The sequence below is a fragment of the Triticum urartu genome, chromosome 4A, assembly GCF_056163025.1.
Source record: "Triticum urartu cultivar PI428250 chromosome 4A, HENAU_Tu73, whole genome shotgun sequence".
NCBI lineage: Eukaryota > Viridiplantae > Streptophyta > Magnoliopsida > Poales > Poaceae > Triticum > Triticum urartu.
The window spans coordinates 78,352,370-78,375,659 of NC_141876.1; positions in this window are offsets into that span (position 1 = coordinate 78,352,370).

Below are 23,290 nucleotides of genomic sequence, written 5' to 3' on the forward strand. Positions count from 1 at the left end.
TTATTTATTTTATTTGGCGTTTGATCTATCAATCTACTACAATTTATTCACGTCTGTTTTGCCAATTTTTGGCACCGTTACCCTAAAGGGACTGACAACCCCTTTATTACGTCGGGTTACAAGTAGTTGTTATTTGTGCGTAGGCGCTGCTTACGTGTTGTTGCTTGGTTCTCCTACTAGTTCAATAACCTTGGTCTCATCACTGAGGGAAATACCTACCGTCACTGTGCTACATCATCCCTTCCTCTTTGGGGAAATACCGATGTAGCTTCAAGCCGCATCAGAGCCGTGGGTTCAAGAACCTATGCCCTTTCCTCCTAAGTCAACTAAAAAGAAAGATGATGAAGAATTTGAACGCTTTGCTGAAATGCCGAGGCCAGTCTTTTTGCATACTCGCTTGACCGGTATTTTGAAAATGCCTCCTTATGCAAAGTATATGAAAGACATCATCACCTATAAGAGAAAAATACCGGAATCTGAAATATCCACCATGCTTGCTAATTATACTTTTAAAGATGGAGTACCTAAAAAACTTGGAGATCTAGGAATACCATCTATACCTTGCTCTATCAAAAAGAATTATGTGAAAACTGTTTTATGTGATTTAGGAGCTGGTGTTAGTGTTATGCCTTTCTCTTTATATAAAAGACTTGATTTGAATAAACTCACACCTACTGAAATATCTTTGCAAATGGCTGACAAATCAACTACCATACTATCGGTATCTGTGAGGATGTGCCCGTTGTTGTTGCTAATGTTACTATTTTGACTGACTTTGTTATACTTGAGATGCCCGAGGACGACAACATGCTGATTATCCTTGGTAGACCCTTCTTGAAAACTGTAGGGGCTGTTATTGATTGCAATAAAAGCAAGGTCACATTTCATATCAATGGTAATGAGCATACGGTGCACTTTCCTAAGAAACAATTCCAAGTGAATGGTATTAATGTTATTGAAAAATGTCCAACAATCACTATTGGAAGCTTTCAAATACCACTTCCTACTGCCAAAAAGAAATATGAAATGCTTATTGTTGGGGACATTCATATCCCCGTTGAGGTAACTTAGTGATTTATGAAAGTTCTTCGGGTTCATGCTAATCGAAAGTGGTTATTAATAAGACCTGATCAACCTTATTAATTGATCATTTTTGAGAGGTATGAAATTGATGAATTTAGTAAGCACTACCTTCTGTCCCTACCTTTTGTTTTCTGTTTTTATGAGTTAAATAAAATAGATTGCCATGTTTTGTCTGTTTTATGAATTTCCCGTGCAATAAAAAATGACCCAAAAATAAAAGTTATCAGAATGCCCTAAAAATTTAATATGATTTTTTCTGAATATATAAGAATTTTTGGTGCAAATAACATCAGAGGGAGGTGCACCAGTTGGGCACAACCCAGCTGGGCGCGCCAGGACCCCTAGGCGCGCCCTGGTGGGTTATGGCCCCCACATGGCCCCCCTCACTTAACTCTTTACACCACATCATCATCTACCTCCGGAAAAATTCTCCGTAGCTCTCTCTCTCTCTCTCTCGTGTTCTTGCTCTCAAACCCGTGGATTTCGATCTCTTTGCTCGAAGCTCCATTTCCGAAACTATTTCGAGGGATTGTTGCTTGGTATGTGACTCCACCGTTTGTCCAATTAGTTTTTGTTTTAGTGTTTTATATTTTGAATAATTAGCTACTCTGGGTGCTGCTGTAGATGAGCTTGCATGTTGAATTCTTAGAGTTCTAAGTAGTTTGAATGCTTGCTATGGCCTCTATGTATCCCTGTGAGTAGCTGCTATCAATCTTGTAAAGTTTTGTTGATAAATTTTTGTCACCCAAAATTTTTCAGAAAATTGTACACGAACATGATGAACCTATTTGGAAGGAATTCTTCGAGGAGGAGATCCTCGGGGGCATCTTCTAGTGACAGCTCCGCTCATCTGTCTTATGTTGAACCAAGTGAAAGTTCCATTCGAGATGCCACTACCAAAACATGCCTTTGGCCATGCGATGATTATATGGTGCGTGTGGGCATTAAGGAGGAATTTGAGAAATATGTTCACAATGCCGGTCTCGGTCCCTACATTTCAGATAAGTGTGACCAACACCACACTCTCATTGAGTTATTTGTCAAAGGATTTAAATTTCATCCACGTGAGTCTAGGGTGTCATTTAAGCTTTATGAAAATCCATTGACCATATCACTAGAGAGCTTTGCTCTCCACTACAAACTTCCATTCTGGGGTTCGCTTGACGAACCTCCAAGGGATGAGTACCAATTATTCTTGACTAGTCTTTGCTACGGTGAGACGAGGGGAGTGACACAAGGTAGAATAAAGAGCATTCACTTTCCTGCAATTCAATACTTTGCATTATTTAACGGGAAATGTATCATAGGCAAGCAAGATTGTAGTACACTTTGTGCTCCAGACTTAAGCCTCATACGCACTACTCTCACTGGTGATAGGATTTATAATCTTGTAGCGATTGTTGCACGCAGACTGCAACATAGCGCTAATAGTGGCTATTTCTATGGTGGAATTTATGCCACACGTTTAGCACGAGGGTTGGGTGTTTCACCTTTGACCTTTGACCCTATCCTACCCACATAGTATTTGGACTTTGATGCTATGAAAAATCATAAGATCCTTAAAGGAAATATTCATAATTTCACCTATAACTTGTTGTTTAACCAAGCGTTTGTTATGCACACATATTTGCCTGCGCCTGCTCTTTTTGATTATCACAAGAAGGGAAGGTATTTCATCCTTGAGAGCGAGGCCCAAGCCGACAACACGGTGGTGGAGGCAGCATGGCAGGCCGAGGCATCCACACCGGGAGCCTCCGTGAGCTACCACTCCCACTACTATCGAAGCTACTGATCGATTACCAAGCTAGGCCAAAAGCTTAAGAATTGGGGATGTACGTGTTTCTCACTGACATTATATTCATGTTCACACATCTCATTCCAGTTGTCGGTGTTTACACTTTTTCATTGTATCATCCATGTTAGATTTATTTCCCTGATTTCTTCTTGTGTGTTTGAAAAACCTTAGAAAAACCAAAAAAATAGTTGTAGTTAATTTACTTTCTATGCATGCTTAGTTGTAGTACTAAAAAGGAAATCCAAAAATATTTCCTTGTTCTTCTTTTGCTTTGCTTTCTATGCATGCTTAGTTTTTTCTCCTTTCTGCTTTTCCCTTTTATTTGCTTGTTCAAGAAAACCAAAAACTCCAAAAATATTTCAGTGTGTTTCTCTGAATTTCTTTTTTTTCTTTTTATTCGAGTCTTACCGAGGAGAAGACCACGATGAAAATGTTGAATGTATCTCATTTGAATAATTGTTGATCTAATAAAGATCCCATTTTACCTTGTCTTCTCCTGTTGAATAAAATGTTTGCAGATTCTAGCTTAGTCTGCAACACACTTGCACTATTATTATTTTCACATCGTTCGGTCACGCAAGTGAAAGGCAATAATGATGATATTCGATGAACTGGCCGTGGCAGAGAGAAACGGGCATGAACTCGACTTGTTGTGTTTGTGTAAATATGTTTAACCTAGTATCCATGATTCAACCCATTATGATTAAACATGTTTGCAATAACAATTAGAGATTATAGTTTCTCATGCCATGCATAAGTAGCTCGGAGTGGATACTGGTTTATCTTGGATATCAACATTGCATTAAAATGACTGTGATGTAGTATGATGATATGGTATCCTCCTCTGAATGTTCGAGTGGCTTGACTTGGCACATGTTCATGCACGTAGTTGAATCAAAATCAACATAGCTTCTATGATCTTTATGTTCATGGTGTTCATATCCCACTCATGCTAGTTTCCAATGTTACTTATGCATAATGCATGTTCATGACCGTTGTTGCTCTGTAGCTGGCCGCTTCACAATCTAATTGCTAGCCTTCGCCTGTACTAAGTGGGAATTCTGCTTGTACATAAAAAAACCTTAAACCCAAGTTATTCCAGATGAGTCCACCATATCTACCTATATGCGGTATTACCCTGCCGTCCTAAGTAAATTTGCATGTGCCACCTCTAAAAAACTTCTAATAAATATCCTTTTTTGTGCCTGGATCGTTCATGGAACGACAGGAGGTAGTCGGTATCTTCCATGCTAAGCGGATTATTCTCAAGTCGAGTGTTTATTCACTCGCCATCGCATGAGAAAAGGGCGGTAATAGGGATGCCCAGTCCCAAACTGCAAACAGAAAAAGCTTAAAAATAATCAAACAAAAACACCCAATGGAGTCAACACCTTTACTTCTATCGCTTGGGAACCGCCACTAGCATGCTTAGCATGGAAGACATTGATAACTGATGGTCGTGAAGTAAATGAGAATGGTGCATGTCTCAAAATATCATTTACCTCTATTTTAAAACTTGAGCTCTACACCTCTGCAAATCACTACTTCCCTCTGCCAAGGGACTATCTATTTACTTTTATGTTGTGTCATCACCTTCTAAAATAAGCGCTAGAACCTGAGAGCACTTCTGTTGTGCTTATGCATTGTGTGTAGCTAATGTTGGGTGCATCATGACTGGATCTTTTCTACCATGAATTACAATGCTTAGTCGCCGCTTGAACTTTGGAGGTGCTCTGCATTTATGTTTTGCGGTCTTAGAAAGAGCTAGCAAGATACCACTATTGTCATATTATATCATGGTTGTTTTGACAATGTGTTGCCGTTTGAGATACTTTATTATTGCTCGCTAGCTGATTATGTCATTGATATGAGTTAATATAATTTTTAAGAGTTATTATCAGCATGGTTAGTTATAATGTTGGCTGAAAACCTGGGTGCTATTTAAGCTTATTTATGCAAACAAGAGCAAAAGAGTTCGTAAAAGTTTTTCTTTTTCAATTTCAGTTTATCAACTGAATTACTTGAGGACAAGCAAATGTTTAAGCTTGGGGGAGTTGATACGTCTCCAATGTATCTACTTTTCCTAGCGCTTTTCCTCTTGTTTTGGACTCTAATTTGCATGATTTGAATGAAACTAACCCCGGACTGACGCTGTTTTCAGCAGAACTACCATGGTGTTGTTTTTGTGCAGAAATAAAAGTTCTCGGAATGGAACGAAACTTTGCGAGGAATTTTTATATAAATAAAGAGAATTTTTGGAGACAAGATCCACCGGAGGGGGGCACCTGGGTGGGCACAACCCACCAGGTCGCGCCCCCTCCCGGCGTGCCCAGGTGGGTTGTCCCCACCTGGTGGCCCCTAATACGTCTCCAACGTATCTATAATTTTTTATTGTTCGATGCTGTTATATTATCAATCTTGGATGTTTTATAATCATTTTATAGTCATTTTTGGTACTAACCTATTGACATAGTGCCAAGTGTGAGTTGCTGTTTTCTATGTTTTTTACATCGTAGAAAATCAATAACGAACGGAGTCCAAATGCCATGAAACTTTACAGAGATTTTTTATGGGCCAGAAGACACGTGATGGGCCCTGGCTGCGCCTGGGGGGTGCTTCGAGGAGAGCACAACCCACCAGGGCGTGCCAGGAGGCCCAGGCGCGCCCTGGTGGGTTGTGCCCACCTCGAGTGCCCCTCGGACCGCCTCTTTACTCTATGAGTACCCCAATATTCCCAAAACCCTAGAGGAGTCGACGAAATATTCATCCAGCCGCCGTAGAGTCCAGATCCACTAGATCCAATCTAAACACCATCTCGGATGGGGTTCACCACCTCCATTGGTGCCTCTCCGATGATGCGTGGGTAGTTCTTTGTAGACCTTCGGGTCCGTAGTTTGTAGCTAGATGGCTTCCTCTCTCTCTCTCTCTTGATTCTCAATACAATGGTCTCTTGGAGATCCATATGATGTAACTCTTTTGCGTTGTATTTGTTGGGATCGATGAACTTTGAGTTTATGATTAGATCTATTTTTTTATATCCATGAAAGTATTTGAGTTTCTTTGATCTCTTTTATGCATGATCTCTTATAGCCTCATATTTATTCTCCGATATTTGGGTTTTGTTTGGCCAACTTGATCTATTTATCTTGCAATGGGAAGAGGTGCTTTGTAGTGGGTTCGATCTTACGGTGCTTGATCCCAGTGACAGAAAGGGAACCGGCACGTATGTATCATTGCTACTAAGGATAAAACGATGGGGTCTATCTCTATATAGATAGATCTTGTCTACATCATGTCATCGCTCTTATTGCATTACCCCATTTCTCCATGAACTTAATACACTAGATGCATGCTGGATAGCGGTCGATGTGTGGAGTAATAGTAGTAGATGTAGGCAGGAGTCGGTCTACTAATCTTGGACGTGATGCCTATGTAATGATCATTGCCTGGATATTGTCATGATTATTTGAAGTTCTATTAATTGCCCAACAGTAATTTGTTCACCCACCATTTGCTATTTTTCTCGAGAGAAGCCACTAGTGAAACCTACGCCCCCCGGGTCTCTTTCTCATATTATTTGCCTCTGCGGTCTATTTTTCGTTTGCTTTTATTTTCAGATCTACTAAACTAAAAACATAACAATACCTTGCTGCAATTTATTCTTATTTATTTTATTTAGCGTTCGATCTATCAAACTACTACAATTTATCTCACGTCTGTTTGCCTGTCTTGAGGCGCCGTACCCGGAAGGGATTGACAACGCCTTTAACACGTTGGGTTGCGAGGATTTGTTATCTGTGTGCAGGTGTTGTTTACGTTGTGTTGCTTGGTTCTCCTACTGGTTCGTTAACCTTGGTTTCACATTTGAGGGAAATACCTACCGCTTCTGTGCTGCATCATCTCTTCCTCTTTGGGGAAATACCGACTTAGCTTCAAGCCGCATCAAAAGGAATTTATGGCGCCGTTGCTAGGGAGGATCTTCAACATATACCAGGTTCCTAATCACAAATCTCATCTCCTCACAATTTACATTATTTGCCATTTGCCTCTCGTTTTCCTCTCCCCCACTTCACAAAAATTTACCATTTTATTCGCCTCTCTTTTTCGTTCATCGTTTTCTTGCCGGATCTGTTTTCAAGTGCAATCTTGTTGCATAGTCATCATGACTCAAGAGAACACCAAATTATGTGATTTCTCAACTACCAACAACAATGATTTTATCGGCACTCCGATTGGTCCTCCCGCCACTAGTGCGGAGTCTTGTGATATTAATACTGCTTTGTTGAATCTTGTTATGTGTAACACCCACGATGCGGCTATATCTCCCATGTGTCGGAGCATGACTTAGAGGCATAACCGCATAGTAGGCATGTCGCAAGAGGGGTAATCTTTACACATCCCATGTACTGAATAAGAAAGGTATACAGAGTTGGCTTACAATCGCCACTTCAAACAATACATAATATCATACAATATCCAGAATACAATCAAGGTCCGACTACGGAACCAAAATAAATAAAGACAACCCCAAATGCTAGATCCCCGATCACCCGAACTGGGCTCCACTACTGATCGACCGGAAAGGAAACAAAACAACGAACAAGATCTTCATCAAGCTCCCACTTGAGCTGGGTTGCGTCACCTGCACTGGCATCGTCGGCACCTGCATCTGTTTTGGAAGTATCTGTGAGTCACGGGGACTCAGCAATCTAACACCCGCGAGATCAAGACTATTTAAGCTTATCTGTAGGAAAGGGTAGTGAGGTGGAGCTGCATCAAGCACTAGCATACGCAAAAGAGAGCGAGAAGAGAAGCAACGCACGGTCGTGAACTAGAAGTGATCAAGAAGTGATCCTGAAACTACTTACGTTCAAGCATAACACAAGAACCGTGTTCACTTCCCGGACACCGCCGAAAAGAGACCATCACGGCTACACACGCGGTTGATGTATTTTAAATAAGTTAAGTGTCAAGTTCTCTACAACCGAACATTAACAAATTCCCATCTACCCATAACCGCGGGCACGACTTTCGAAAGTTCAAAACCCTACAGGGGTGTCCCAACTTAGCCCATCACAAGCTCTCACGGTCAACGAAGGATATTCCTTCTAGCGGGAAGGACCGACCAAACTCGGAATCCTGGTTACAAGACATTTCGACAATGGTAAAACAAGTCCAGCAAAGCCACCCGGATGTGCCGATAAATCCCGATAGGAGCTGCACATATCTCGTTCTCAGGGCACACCGGATTGTCCAAGATTCCGGTAGGCCAACCTAGAGTTGCCCCTGGTGGCCACCGGCTGCTGACAGGTTGGACCAACACTCAGAGGAGCACCGACCCAGGGGTTAAAATAAAGATGACACTCGGGAACGCGACTCCCAAGGGAAAAAGGCTTAGGTGGCAAATGGTAAAACCAAGGTTGGGCCTTGCTGGAGGAGTTTTATTCAAGGCGAACTTTCAAGGGGTTCCCATTATCACCCAACCGCGTAAGGAACGTAAAAATCAAGGAACATAACACCGGTATGACGGAAACTAGGGCGGCAAGAGTGGAACAAAACACCAGGCATAAGGCCGAGCCTTCCACCCTTTACCAAGTATATAGGTGCATTAATTAAATAAGAGATATTGTGATATCCAACAATAACCATGTTCCAACATGGAACAAACTTCATCTTCATCTTCACCTGCAACTAGCAACGCTATAAGAGGGGCTGAGCAAAGCGGTAACATAGCCAAACAACAGTTTGCTACGAAAAGGTGGGTTAGAGGCTTGACATGGCAATATGGGAGGCATGATAAAGCATGTGGTAGGTATCTTGGCATAGCAATAGAGAGAGCAACTAGCAAGCAAAGATAGAAGTGATTTCGAGGGTATGGTCATCTTGCCTACAAAGTTCTCCGAGTTGACGAAAGCTTGATCCTCGTAAGCGTACTCAACGGGTTCCTCGATCACGTACTCGTCTCCCGACTCTACCCAAGGCAAGAACACAAGCAAAATAACCAACAATCAAACATGGTGCAATGCGCAAGCAACATGATGCAAAACATGACATGATATGCGAGATGTGATATGCAATGCATATGCGTGCTTCGGAAGGGAGATAGAATCAGGACTCAACTTGGAAAAACAAGAGTGTCGCTGGAAAGATGGGATGATTCCAGTTGAAATCGATATAAAGATCGCCGGAATCGGAGACACGGTTTGCAAATGGCAAGCAAAACAAGATTGGCACAATTCTGCGATTAACAGCACGATGCCAACTAGAATGCAACAAGAAACTAAGCTACTGCACTCCAACATAGCAACAAAGAACATGGCAGTGATCTACTCAAGATGCTTGACAAAAGATGAACACTGAGCTATGGCTAAATCACACAAGAGCAGGTTCAAGCAAGCATGAAAAAAGTGCAAAAAATATCAGCATCACATACTTAGTGAAAATAACAACATGCCAGGAATTAACATCAGGAAGCAAAGTTTAGAGCAAGATAACAACATGTTACAGGATCAGATCATAGCAATACAAGGCATGGCATGAAACTACTCAGAGCATATAACAAAAGTCCCTTACTGACCATAAGCCAAAAAGGATCATAAGATATAATGGCACCCATGTAAACATAGCAAGTTTCGTTAACAGATTCAGACTTTGCAAAAAACTGGACATCGCATAAACAAAATTATGAAGGCATGCTTGCGAGCTCGAATGACTCAACACAAGGCATTCCATGACAAGATAAGCATAGCACCAGAAATAAGACATGATCAAGAAGCTAACCATGGCAAGAACAAGCTCATAGCATGCATGGATCAACTACAACAACCTTGGAAAAATTGATTAACACGTAAACAATCTACCAGGAACATTTTATAGCAAAAGTAGAGTAAGATTGAGTCATGCTAGGGCACTCCATAAATGCAAACAGGGACATGGATGGATAGAGCATAAGCATATGTCAAAAGCATCCTTACTGAACATACTCAAAAGAGGCATGGATCTCACTGTAGCAACATGAATACATGGCATAAAAATAACAGGAGACAAAGACTTGGCCAAATTCCTGAGATCCTGAAATCAGCAATATCACGAGAGCTACTTTGCATGCATGTGCTAGTCACCACATTGATCACAAAAGATACATGGCATACACCCCTGTAAAGATGGCATGGCCTAAACCAAAACACATGTAGAGCTCAAGACCATATGCAGCACACAGTAATCATGGCAAAAATGACAAATGCACATAATCTGATAAGAATCAGCACCTAACATTTTATAGCACTCTAGCAACAGTCATTTGGGCATCAATATGGACTCAAACAAGCAGGTCACGATGGAACAAAATGAAGAGCACATCCAGATGAACATTTTGATATCTCATATGCACAAAACGGACCACCGAGAACAAAGTTATGGCATGATGAACAGGGCTCCAGAATGCTAAAATAAAATGACTTAGCAAAAATTTAGACCTCGCGGGAAAGTCAACGCGGGCGGTGGATCTCGCCGGAATCCCACCGGAGTTGGCCGGAGAAGGCCGTGAAGGCACCGGACCAGGTCGTGGGCAGCGGGGAAGAACGGAGGAGACCGGATCTGGGCGAAGGTCTCCGACCCCTGTGGAGGAGGTGCATGGCGGCTCCGGCGGTGGCGGAGCTTGGACGTGGCGGCGACGGAGGTTGGCAGTGGCTCCGATAGGCGAGGTCGAGCAGTGCCGGGGCGGATCCCGCGAGAGGGGGAGACGGGGTAACTGCAGAGGCGAAGCCAGCATTGTCTTGGCGCGCGGTGGAGGCTACGCAACGGGCGGCGGCTTCCATGGCGGCGGCGGTGGAGATCGCCGGCGGCGGACGACGGCGGGGAACCTGAGCGGAGGAGGCGGGGCGCTTGGGCCCGCAGGGCGCAGCGGCGGGCGCGGTCGGGCTCGCGCGGGCCCGCGATGGGCTCAGCGGGCCGCGCGGTGGTGGAGGGTGGCAGCGACACATGGCGGCGCGCGAGTGGAGGAGGGAGGCGGTGGCAATGACATGGCGCTCTCCCATTGGTCAGGCGACGTGGCAGGGCGGCGGTGGACATGTCTGTCCGCCGGGCGGACATGTCCGGCGGCGCGAGGAGGTAGAGGGCTAGGGTTCATCCACGAAATTTCAGTGGAAGGCACATATATATAGGTAGAGGGAGCTAGGAGAGTCCAAATGAGGTGCGGTTTTCGTCCACGCGATCGTGATCGAACGGCCGAGAGGATGGAGGGGGTTTGGATGGGTTTTGGGCCACTTTGGGGGGGTGTTGGGCTGCAACACACACGAGGCCTTTACGGTTCCCCGGTTAACCGTTGGAGTATCAAACGGACTCCAAATGGCACGAAACTTTACAGGCGGTCTAGCGGTGGTGTACCAAGGCCGCTTGGCAAGTCTCGGTCCATTCCGAGAATGTTTAACACCCGCACACAAAAAGAGGCAAAAGGGGGCGCCGGAGGACATAGGAGCGCCGGATTGCAAAACGGGCAACGGGGAAAATGCTCGGATGCATGAGACGAACACGTATGCAAATGTGATGCAAATGATGACATGATATGAAATGCATGACACACAAACAAATGACAAGGCAGCAACAGTGAATAACTGGAAGACACCTGGCACAACGGTCTCGGGGCGTTACATTATGAAAGATCAATTTTTCGGTACTCCTCATGAGGATGTCGTGTCCCATCTTAATACCTTCGTGTAATTATGCGATATGCAAAAGAAAAAAGATGTGGACAATGATGTGGTGAATATGAAATTATTTCCATTTTCTTTGCGTGATTCTGCAAATTTGGTTCTCTTCTTTGCCTCGAAATAGTACTAATTCTTGGAATAAGTGCAAAGATGCTTTAGCACTAAGTATTTTCCGCCCGCAAAAATTATTTCCCTTAGAACCCAGATCATGAATTTCAAGCAACTTGAACATGAGCATGTTGCACAATCTTGGGAAAGGATAAAAATGATGCTAAGGAATTGCCCAACTCATGGGTTAAATCTTTGGATGATCATACAATTTTTTATGTGTGGTTGAATTTTGTTTCTCGTAATCTTTTAGACTCTGCCGCGGGTGGTACTTTTATGGAAATTACTTTGGGTGAAGCTACCAAATTGCTTGATAATATTATGGCAAATTATTCGCAATGGCATACCGAAAGAGCTCCTACTAGTAAATAAGTTAATTCAGCTGAAGAAATTTCTTCTTTGAGTGAAAAATTTGATGCTCTTATGAAATTGGTTGCTAGTAGAAGTGCTCCTATTGATTTTAATGATATTCCTTTGTAAACTTTGATTGAGCAAAATAGTGATGCCATAGATTTGAATTTTATTTCTCGAAGTATTTTCAACAACAATGCTTATAGAGGTAATTTTAATCATAGGCCTTTTCCTAGTAATTTCTATAATAATTATGATAATTCCAATGGAAATCAATCATACAATAATAATAGGAACACCTCTGATCTTGAGAATAGTATTAAAGAATTTATCAACACGCAAAAAGTTTTGAACACTTACATAGAAGAAAAGTTCAGTAAGATTGATGATTTGTCGAGAAGTGTTGATAGAATTTCTAATGATGTGGAAAATCTCAAGATGAAATTTTTTGTGCCTAAAGTAGATGAATCAATTAATGCTCTTTATGTTTCTATGGATGAAAGTAAGAAAATAACCACTATGCTTAGAACTAAAAGAGAATTTTTAGAAGAAGTGTTTTCTAGTGATTTCTTTCGCAAAAGTGATGAAGATCTTAAAATGATTGGTGTTTCTTCTATTGATTCCTTGTTTAGTAAACTTAATATTGATGAAAAAGGGACTGGAGAAGAGTCAACTTTAGGTAGAAGGAATCCTGATATTTCGGAGGGTGACAATCTTGTTGAGAAAATTGATAAAAGTGGGTTTGAAGAGGTCAAAAGTCTAACTAGTGATGTGCCCACTCTTCCGGTTTACAAAGACTTTAATTATGATAGTTTCTCTTTTATTGATTGTATTTATTTGTTGCAATGTATGATGAATTCACCCCATGCTTATGAACAAAATAATTTTTTTACTAAACATATTGTTGATGCTATGATGAAAGCTTTTGAAGAAAAATTGGAATTAGAAGTTTCAATTCCTAGAAAATTGCATGATGAGGGGGAACCTACTATCAAAGTCAAGATTAAAAATTATGAGTGCTTTGCTTTTATGTGACTTGGGTGCTAGTGTTTCTACAATTCCGAAATCTTTATGTGATATGCTTGGTCTTACTGATCTTTAAGAATGTTCTTTAAATTTGCACTTGGCGGATTCTACTATTAAAAATCCTATGGGAAGAATTAATGATGTTCTTATTCTTGAAAATAGGAATTATGTGCCCATAGATTTTATTGTTCTTGATATTGATTGCAATCCATCTTGTCCAATTATTCTTGGTAGACTGTTTTTACGCACTATCGGTGCCGTAATTGATATGAAAGAAGGCAATATTAAGTTCCAATTTCCTTCGAGGAAGGGTATGAAACACTTCCCTAGAACAAGAATTAGGCCACCATATGAATCAATCCTGAGGGCATCTTATGGATCTCAAACCGGAGATGACAAAACTTAGATCCTTCCTTTATGCCTAGCTAAGGGCGTAAAACTATAGCGCTTGTTGGGAGGCAACCCAATAAATAAATTTTATTTTTTCTTTTTGTTTTCTGTTCTTGAGTGTTAGAACAATTATGCTACTGTTATGATTGTGTTTTTAATGTTTTAATTAGTGTTTGTGCCAAGTAAAGCCTTTAGGATCTTCTTGGGTGATAGTTGTTTGATCTTCTTGGATTGTGTATTCGAAATAGTTAGATTGCTACAGACTGTTCTGTTTTTGACAAATTCTGTTTTCTTTGCATTGTGCTTATTTTGATGGCACTATGGTTTTCTTTGATGAGTTTTTTCCATAGAAAAGTTGGAATACAGTAGATATAATGCAAGAACAAAATATAAATTGGTTTGATACAACACTTATAGTAGTGATTTATTTTCTTATACTGACGGAGCTCACGAAGGTTTTGTTAAGTTCTGTGTGATTGAAGTTTTCAAGTCTTGGGTTATCGTACGATGGATGAAGGAATAAGGATTAAGAAGATCCTAAGCTTGGGGATGCCCCCGGCATCCCAAGCTATTATCCAAAAATTAGCAAACAACTAAGCTTGGGATGCCCCCGAGTGGCATCCCCTCTTTCTTCTAACGACCATCGGTAATTTACTTGAAGCTATATTTTTATTCATCACATACTATGTGTTTTGCTTGAAGTGTCTTGTATGATATGAGTCTTTGCTTGTTTTATTTTGTGTTTTAAATCTTGATTCCTGTTTGACACGGAAAAAGGAAAGACTGAGCTCATACAAAAAGATAAGGGGGGGTCATATAAGCGTCTCCCTTGACCCGGGGTACAAAGTGCTGCGGGCGTGCCAGTTGTGAAGGCATATCTCTCTCGATGTAGTTTTGGTGATTGATGACAACATATTTGCGGACTAACCTTGTGCATTGAGCGTTTCAGAGATTCATCCTTTGGCTTGAGACGTTTTCTCTCCCCTCGGAGTGTTTTTCAAGACGGTGTAGCACTTTTGTTTCTTGTTGGTGGACTAGTTTCTTAGGAGTCACCGTACTATCAAGAGGGGGTCCGCTTTGGTATGGCTAGGGTGGAATCATCACGTACACTTTCGTTTCACACCCTCTGGGCCTTCCGCGTCGTTGGAGGTCTTCTTCCCTGCAGTTTGAGCTATCTTTAGCCCCAGCGGTAGTACCGCGGTGCCGAGCGGTAGTACCGCTTGTGTTCCTCAGTGGCAGTACCGCTGCGGTATCGGGCCACTACCGCCTCGATTCGAGGGGGGCATTTCTCGTGCCGGGTTGAGCGGCACCTGCAGCGGCTGTAGGTGCAGTAGTACCGCCCTCCACTGCGGCAGTACTGCGCTGGGCCAGTCCCTCCTCTGTCTTCTAGCCCTCTCTGCTGGGCGGTAGTACCGTAGGGGGGAGCGGTAGTACCGTTGTGTCCAGCGGTAGTACCGCTGCCCTCAGCGGTAGTACCGCCCTCTGCGGGGCTATTTAGTGGGGTAACGGTTGGATTGTTATCCCCACTATAAAAGGGGGTCCCCTTCTTCTTCGTTGACTTACCTCTTCCCCCTCAAGCTCCATTAATGCTCCAAGCTCCATTTTCGCCCGCTCTCTCTCTAGCCAATCATACTTGTTGATTTGCTCGGGAGTGGTTGAGAAGGCCCCGATCTACACTTCCACCAAGAGATATTTGATTCCACCACCAATCCCTAGTGGATCTTGTTACTCTTGGGTGTTTGAGCACCCTAGACGGTTGAGGTCGCCACGGAGCCATAGTCCATTGTGGTGAAGCTTCGTGGTGTTGTTGGGAGCCTCCGATTAAGTTGTGGAGTTTTCCCCAACCTTGTTTGTAAAGGTCCGGTCGCCGCCTCCAAGGGCATCAATAGTGGAATCATGGCATCTCGTTTTGTGTGAGGGCGTGAGGAGAATACGGTGGCCCTAGTGGCTTCTTGGGGAGCATTGTGCCTCCACACCGCTCTAACGGAGACGTACTTCCCCTCAAAAGGATGGAACTTCGGTAACACATTCTCGTCTTCACCGGGTCCACTCTTGGTTATCTCTTACCTTTACTTATACAAGCTTATTAGTATTACTTCTCTTGCTTTCTTGCTTTTTCCTTGTTGTTGCATCATATAGGTTGCTCACCTAGTTGCACATCTAGACAACCTACTTTGATGCAAAGTTTAATTTGGGTAAAGAAAAGTTAAAAATTGTTAGTTGCCTATTCACCCCCCCTCTAGTCAACCATATCGATCCTTTCAATTGGTATTAGAGCCTCGTCTCTTTACTAAGGACTTTGTCGTCCGAAGAGTATGGTTGACACCGTAGACGGTGTGGAGGAGCACTTCGGTGTAAATCCGATCTTGTCTACGGGTGATGGGGGAACCTCGGTCTCCCGTGAGGAATTCAATGTAGCCTTGGAGACATTGAAAACCTCAATAACGACCGAGGTTGAAAGCATGTTTACTAAATTCATTGAAGGGCTTAAACTATCCACCGCACCGTTGAAAGTGGGTGATCCGACCGACAAGGTGACGGATTGTGACGCCCGGGTAATCAAGCTACCGTAATCCCCCGTTAATGATGCCACGTCACTGCAGTTATTGTTGATAATCCCGCGTTAGTTCAAAAACCAATTCAAATTCAAAATTTAATAAAAGGCAAACATCAAAATTTTCGAACTTTAAAACTAAAATGTTCAGGTTGTGCCCAATGGTGCAGAAGTAACTACGGTGGAGGAACCACACTTTCATAAAATGTTTAAATACTCTAAGTGGATAAAACAGTAGCAAAACAATTAATAAAATGCCTTTGGTAATTTTATAAAATATTAAACTAATTTATTCTAGAGTAAAACTTTTTGTGGCAGTGCCATTCAATGCAATTTGAGTTATGAGGCAAGTTACACTTTTTACAAAAATCAATTGATGGCTCTACTTAATGCGAATCAATGTATAAAAAACTAAAAGAAAAATAGAAAACAAAACAAACAAAAGATAAATAAAACATGGGGGAAAACCCCCGTGGCCCAACTGGGCCTTGGCCCAGCCGGCCGGCCCGTCTACCCCCGTGGCCTACTTACCCCACTACCCCAAACCCTAACCCCACTTGCCCCCCACGATCCCCTTCTCCTCCCCCATCGAACTGGATCGGGATCGGCCCCGATCCCGTCGCCCCCGACGCCCTGCGGCTACCTGTCGCCGTCCACCATCGCCCGAGGTCTCCGCCGGCGTCGCCTCCTCGCCCACTCTCTCGGCGCCTACCTCGCCGGAACCACGCCGCCAGCCTCCTCGAGCTCCTCCTCGACCCGATGCCGTCGCCCGTCGTCGTCACCACCACGTCACCGGCCTGCCTCCTTCTCCTCCTCCCCGGCGGCTGCGTCGCGCCGCCTTCGTCCTCGTCATCAATCATCGCGACCCCGAGCTTCGGCGCCTCCCCGAGCTCATTTTTAGCACAACTACAGGGCCCCGTGAGCACGTTTTCCCCATTCCCCCTCTGTTCCGTCGCCGTTTCGCCGTGGCTGCGCGCTCGCCGTGTCCGCGCGCGCCCCTGCTAGCCGGCCCTGACCGCGTCCACCCCTCCCGGCTGCTTGCCGCCTTGGGACTCCGTCCCTCGCCCGGTCCGACGCCCCGCCTCGCCCAGCCTACCTCACCTCGCTGTGCCTGTGGCCGGCGGCTTCCCCTTCGATCTGGGCGTACGCCCGCTCGGGCTGGCGCCAACGCCCGTGCGCTCTGCCCGCATCCTGCTCCGGCCATGGACACGCCGTGGCCACCGGCCTCTTCTTCCTTCGCCTGGCGCCGTCCACCGCTGGCCCGCGCCCTACCTCGCCCTCCCACGCGCGCCATGGAATGCCCCTGTTGCTGGAGCCGCAGCCTCCATCGACTGCCGCCACCACTCTCCGGTGGCGCCGCCCTTCGCCGGCGCCGTTCGCTGCCGGCTCCCCCTCGCTCCACCTACCGCGGCCGACGCCACGATGGCCGCGCCCGCTGGAGCCCCGTTCCAGCCTCGCCCGCGCCCGTTAAGCCCCCAGGGGCCTATGACAAGGGGGCCCCATCCCCAGAACTTTATTAAAAAAAGAATTAAAAATAAATAAATAAATAAATAATAATTGCATTAATTAATTAATCAATAAGTGAATTAATTAAGTTAATTAATCATGTTTAATTAATCTAATTAACTAGTTAGTTTAATTAAATAGTACTTAGTTTATCTAAGACCTAATTAACCTAAACAGAGTATGACAGGTGGGTCCCACTGGACCCACATGTCAGTTTGACCCAGTCAACTCTGTTGACTGCTGACGTCAGCATGACATCATGCTGATGTCATTAATTCATTTTCGAATTAATTTAAATAATTAATTAAATACCAGAAATTAATAAAATCTTTAGAAAATCATATCTTTTAATCCGTAATTCGGATGAAAATACTTTGTACATGAAAGTTGCTCAAAACGACGAGACGAATTCGGATACGCAGCCCGTTCGTCCGCCACGCGTCCCTACTCTAATTCGGATACTTTCCCGGATGTTATCCCCCTTCACCGGTATCACCTAATACCGCGTTAGGGAACCCCTAGCACCATTACTTGTCTTGTCATGTATCATTATGCATCTGTTTGCATTATATTCATTGTTTCTTCCCCCCTCTTCTTCCGCTAGACACCGAGACCGACGCCGCTGCTACCCAGTACGACTACGGTGTTGACGACCCCTCTCTCTTGCCAGAGCAACCAGGCAAGCCCCCCTTTGATCACCAGATATCGCCTAATCTTCTCTATACTGCTTGCATTAGAGTAGTGTAGCATGTTACTGCTTTCCGTTATGCCTATCCTGATGCATAGCCTGTCCTTGCTACTACTGTTGTTACCATTACCTGCTATCCTACTGCTTAGTATAGGATGCTAGTGTTCCATCAATGGCCCTACACTCTTGTTCGTCTGCCATGCTATATTACTGGGCCGTGATCACTTCGGGAGGTGATCACGGGCATATACTATATACTTTACACAGTTACCTTACCTGTGATACTGTTCGGAGATGGGGGCTAAAGGGGCAGGTGGCTCCATCCCGGTAGAGGTGGGCCTGGGTTCCCGACGGCCCCCGACTGTTACTTTGTGGCGGAGCGACAGGGCAGGTTGAGACTACCTAGGAGAGAGGTGGGCCTGGCCCTGGTCGGCGTTCGCGGATACTTAACACGCTTAACGAGATCTGGGTATTTGATCTGAGTTTGGCCATTTGGTCTATACGCACTAACCATCTACGCGGGAGTAGTTATGGGTATCCCGGCGTCGTGGTATCAGCCGAAGCCTTCGTGACGTCAGCGACTGAGTGGCGCGCGCCGGATTGGACTGGAACGCCACTAGGCTAGGTCTGCTTTCGGCCGCGTAAGCAACGTGCAGGTGTGCTAAGGGCGATGGGCCCAGACCCCTGTGCGCTTAGGTTTAGACCGGCGTGCTGACCTCTCTGTTGTGCCTAGGTAGGGCTGCGACGTGTTGATCTTCCGAGGCCGGGCATGACCCAGAAAAGTGTGTCTGGCCAAATGGGATCGAGCGTGTTGGGTTATGTGGTGCACCCCTGCAGGGAAGTTAATCTATTCGAATAGCCATAATCTTCGGTAACAGGACGACTTGGAGTTGTACCTTGACCTTATGACAACTAGAACCGGATACTTTATAAAACACATCCTTCCAAGTGCCAGATACAACCGGTGATCGCTCTCTCACAGGGCGACGAGGGGAGGATCATCGGTTAGGATTATGCTATGCGATGCTACTTGGAGGACTTCAGTCTACTCTCTTCTACATGCTGCAAGACGGAGGCTGCCAGAAGCGTAGTCTTCGAAAGGACTAGCTATCCCCCTCTTATTCCGGCTTTCTGCAGTCCAGTCCACATATAATAGCCTTATTCCAGTTGATACCAATGCATACATATGTAGTGTAGCTCCTTGCTTGCGAGTACTTTGGATGAGTACTCACGGTTGCTTTCTCCCCCTTTTCCCCCTTTCCCTTCTTTCTGGTTGTCGCAACCAGATGCTGGAGTCCAGGAGCCAGACGCCACCGTCGACGACGACTCCTACTACACCGGAGGTGCCTACTACTACGTGATGCCCGCTGACGACGACCAGGAGTAGTTAGGAGGATCCCAGGCAGGAGGCCTGCGCCTCTTTCGATCTGTATCCCAGTTTGTGCTAGCCTTCTTAAGGCAGACTTGTTTAACTTATGTCTGTACTCAGATATTGTTGCTTCCGCTGACTCGTCTATGATCGAGATCTTGTATTCGAGCCCTCGAGGCCCCTGGCTTGTAATATGATGCTTGTATGACTTATTTTTATTTGTAGAGTTGTGTTGTGATATCTTCCCGTGAGTCCCTGATCTTGATCGTACACGTTTGCGTGTAAGATTATTGTACGATTAAATCGGGGGCGCCACAAGTTGGTATCAGAGCCGACTGCCTGTAGGAATCCCCCTTCCACACTCCTTGGCTGAAGTCGAGTCTAGATATTACAAAGCTTTTACTAACATGGCTGTGCGGCTTACGGGCCCACGTCGCCATTTGGGTGGTATTAGGATCTTTTATTCCTCGCCTTTACTCTGGGACCCTGATCTCTCTTCTATTCGGGTTAAATGGTTCTGCTAACTCTAACTCTAGGTCCTCGTAAATGCTTTCTCCCGGAGAGCCCCTTCATTCCAGATGATGGCCTGCTTCACCAGAAGATTTCGAAGATACTATTTGCTATTCCTCTCGAGACTATGTGCCCATCACTTTTGCTAATCCCGACCACCGATAAATCCTTATGGATAACTACTTACACTTGCCATTTATATGATCATCCCCCATTGATCTTGTTATTACAAGATACCCCGAAGTCTTCTCTATTGTTTCGATAATCCTTTGAGCTTACTGCCTTGCTGTTCTTTGTCACTCGAATACCCCTACGGATAATTCTCGCACTTATCGAGTATCCGCTCATCCCCCAGTTGTTCATGTGTTTCTCAATGGTCTTCGAAATACTATTCGATCCTCCAAAAATCCTTAGTAGCTTATTGCTCTGCAATACTTGCCTGCTTGCATTATGGATGCTTTCCATATGTCTGGCAATATTCGTTAGTATCCTTAGGCATCGTCTTTTTGATCCCATTGATTCAAAATGAGTGCGAATGCACGCAATCATCAGTTGATCCTTTTAAATTATCTTTCCGGCTCAGACGTTATTTTAAAACATGAGCTGGATCTCGACCACTCAAATTGCTGTCGATTGTACCCCTAAGGCTATTCAACTTATCCATCCCTAATCAGAGCATTGCTTCTGATCCCTTGTCTTGGAAGTGATAATTCCTTTGCATTTGAAATTTGAGTTAGTTAGTTGTTTCCATAAACTGATCTCCTTGTATTCCTTCTTCCTCGGGTTGAGTACCGATGCTCACATCAGACCCCTTGTGGACCACCAGATCCTTTGTTGGATTTTATCCGACAGATTCCTTCATATTCTATAAGCTTGTGAGCCTTTCCGCGGATACATAATGCCTTTGGTAAATTGTATCATCTGCTTTCTCCAGCATGCTCTACTTTCGAGCTTGTGATATTTACTCATGAAACTTGTGGTATATGTTTCTAAGAAGCCCCTATGGGTTGAACATATGCCTTCTCTAAAACTGTGTGAACTCGAAAGTTTTCATGGGTCATACTCCTCTGATAATTCACCAGGTAGGTTTTGACACTGAAATCAGTTTTATCTAGAGCAGTGAATGAAAGGTTATGCATTGAAGAAGTGGGAGTCGACCTTGAACTTGTGTTCATGCCCATGGACACGATGTATATCCTATCATGGAAGCTTCTTGCAATAATAACTATCCTCCTTGATATAATATCATTTGGTATCTGTGAATTGATCCTTGCAATCGTGGTTCCGACCATATGTTCTTCTTTGACCCCATTTCGTGGGCAAGTTTAAGCACTTGTCTTGTGTGGACCAATACACCAGTCCAACCTTTACTTTGATCTACCGTCGAGTATTACACCCTGGTATCTCGGGAATATCATGGGACATCATAACTTCTTATGGGTTCTTCATAAACCATTATCACTCGCCGGATCCAATTGTTCCTAGGTTCTGGGTTGTCGTCAACCGAGAACATCGAATAGTGAATCGAGTACGCACTCTGATTCAATAACTCTTAAGTAAATGTTGTTGCTTACGAGTTAATATTCATTTAAGTCATTCCTAGCCTGATCGGCTATATCATCATTGTGCTAAATTTTAACTGTGCTACCTGGTCCTTCACGGAGCACAATTCTCGACGATGAGCTAAGCTTACGTCGATTTTCCTCATCATATCATTTCTCCCTGAACAGCAAACTTGATTTCGAGTTTGTGTCATACCCATGGTTCCAATAACCATTCGCTTCATCATTCCTTTCACTTGATGTCATCGCCGATCGATTACATCTTCGTGGAGCCTCTCGACTAAATTTGTCGTGGTCATCAAACAACATTTTGATTCCTTCTAGAATATCAACCAAATGTATGATGACATGTAACCATCCTTGTCCCTTGATGATTTGTGTTATCACCGACAACATTATTGCTTTCCCTCCAACACAAACTTGTTCGTGTTTTGTGTTATACCTGGAGACCCGTGCTATCCAGCAATTATTCTTCGATACCTTGGAGTATTACCATCTTTTATGTCAAGAATGTCGTGAGAATTTCACCACCTCCTAAGAATTCTTGATACAGGTAATACTTATCACCATCACCATTCTTTCTTGGTCCCCGTGTTGGATCTAACCGGGATACCAACAGGTGAATGGTGCTGTTTGGATTCTGCCCTTCTAGCAACCCTATTGCTTTGAAGTTAATGGTCGGCCGTTCGTTCTTAGACTATTGATTATTGAATCACCATTCTGACATTGGTCGTGCAACCCAACCCATATTTTGGGTGCACCTTTCAACCAATGTTTAATTGTGTATGTTTTCCGTGAGCATACTTCCTTATATCATTTGATCTGACAAATGTTATCTCCTTGTTCACTTAATTGTGGAAATCCATCTTTTGTTAATCTTGATGAATTGTCGCTGATTACATCAACCACCTCCTCATTCTATCCTTGATTTAATAATGAACTCATGATTCGGAACTTGCTTCCACAGTTCAATTCCCGAGAATCTTACAATGTCGTCTCGTCAATTTGTCTTGCACCTTTTCTTCTCAGGCATCTTGAGTCTGAGGTTTCCTAACACCGATCAGATCTGAATCTCGGTCAGATATGATGGTTGGAACATACTTTCAAGATTTATAACATTGATCCTCATATGACCTGGTAAGGTGATGTCATGCCAGCACACCTGGCCGGAGGACCTACTGTTATAGTTTTCTTATTAGCAAGGTTATGCATTCTTCCATGAGGAAATTGCAAGACTTATTCTATAAGTTGTTCCTGATGAATCCTTGGTGTATCCAAAGTACGACCTTTGCTTGAAGACTATGTCAATGCTATCTCGAAGCATGTCTATGGTACTCCGATTTTCAACAAGAACATTTAAAGCCCAATGCTAAATGTTTCCTGCTCAATTCTCCAAACACCGTTGTATGGGTAACGCCATGAAATCTCTCTCCCCTTACCTAAAGAGTTTTCTACATTATATCATGTCATGGATATCATGCTCTGCTTATCCTTGGAAAGGATATACCCCTGAAATATGTGTTTAAACACATTTTCCTTTCCATTGTTTTCTTTAACCTTTCTTGCGACCAATATGATCTAAGCAGTAACAATTCCCTGCTTATGTAACCAACTCGGTGCACGATTCTATCAGAAAGACC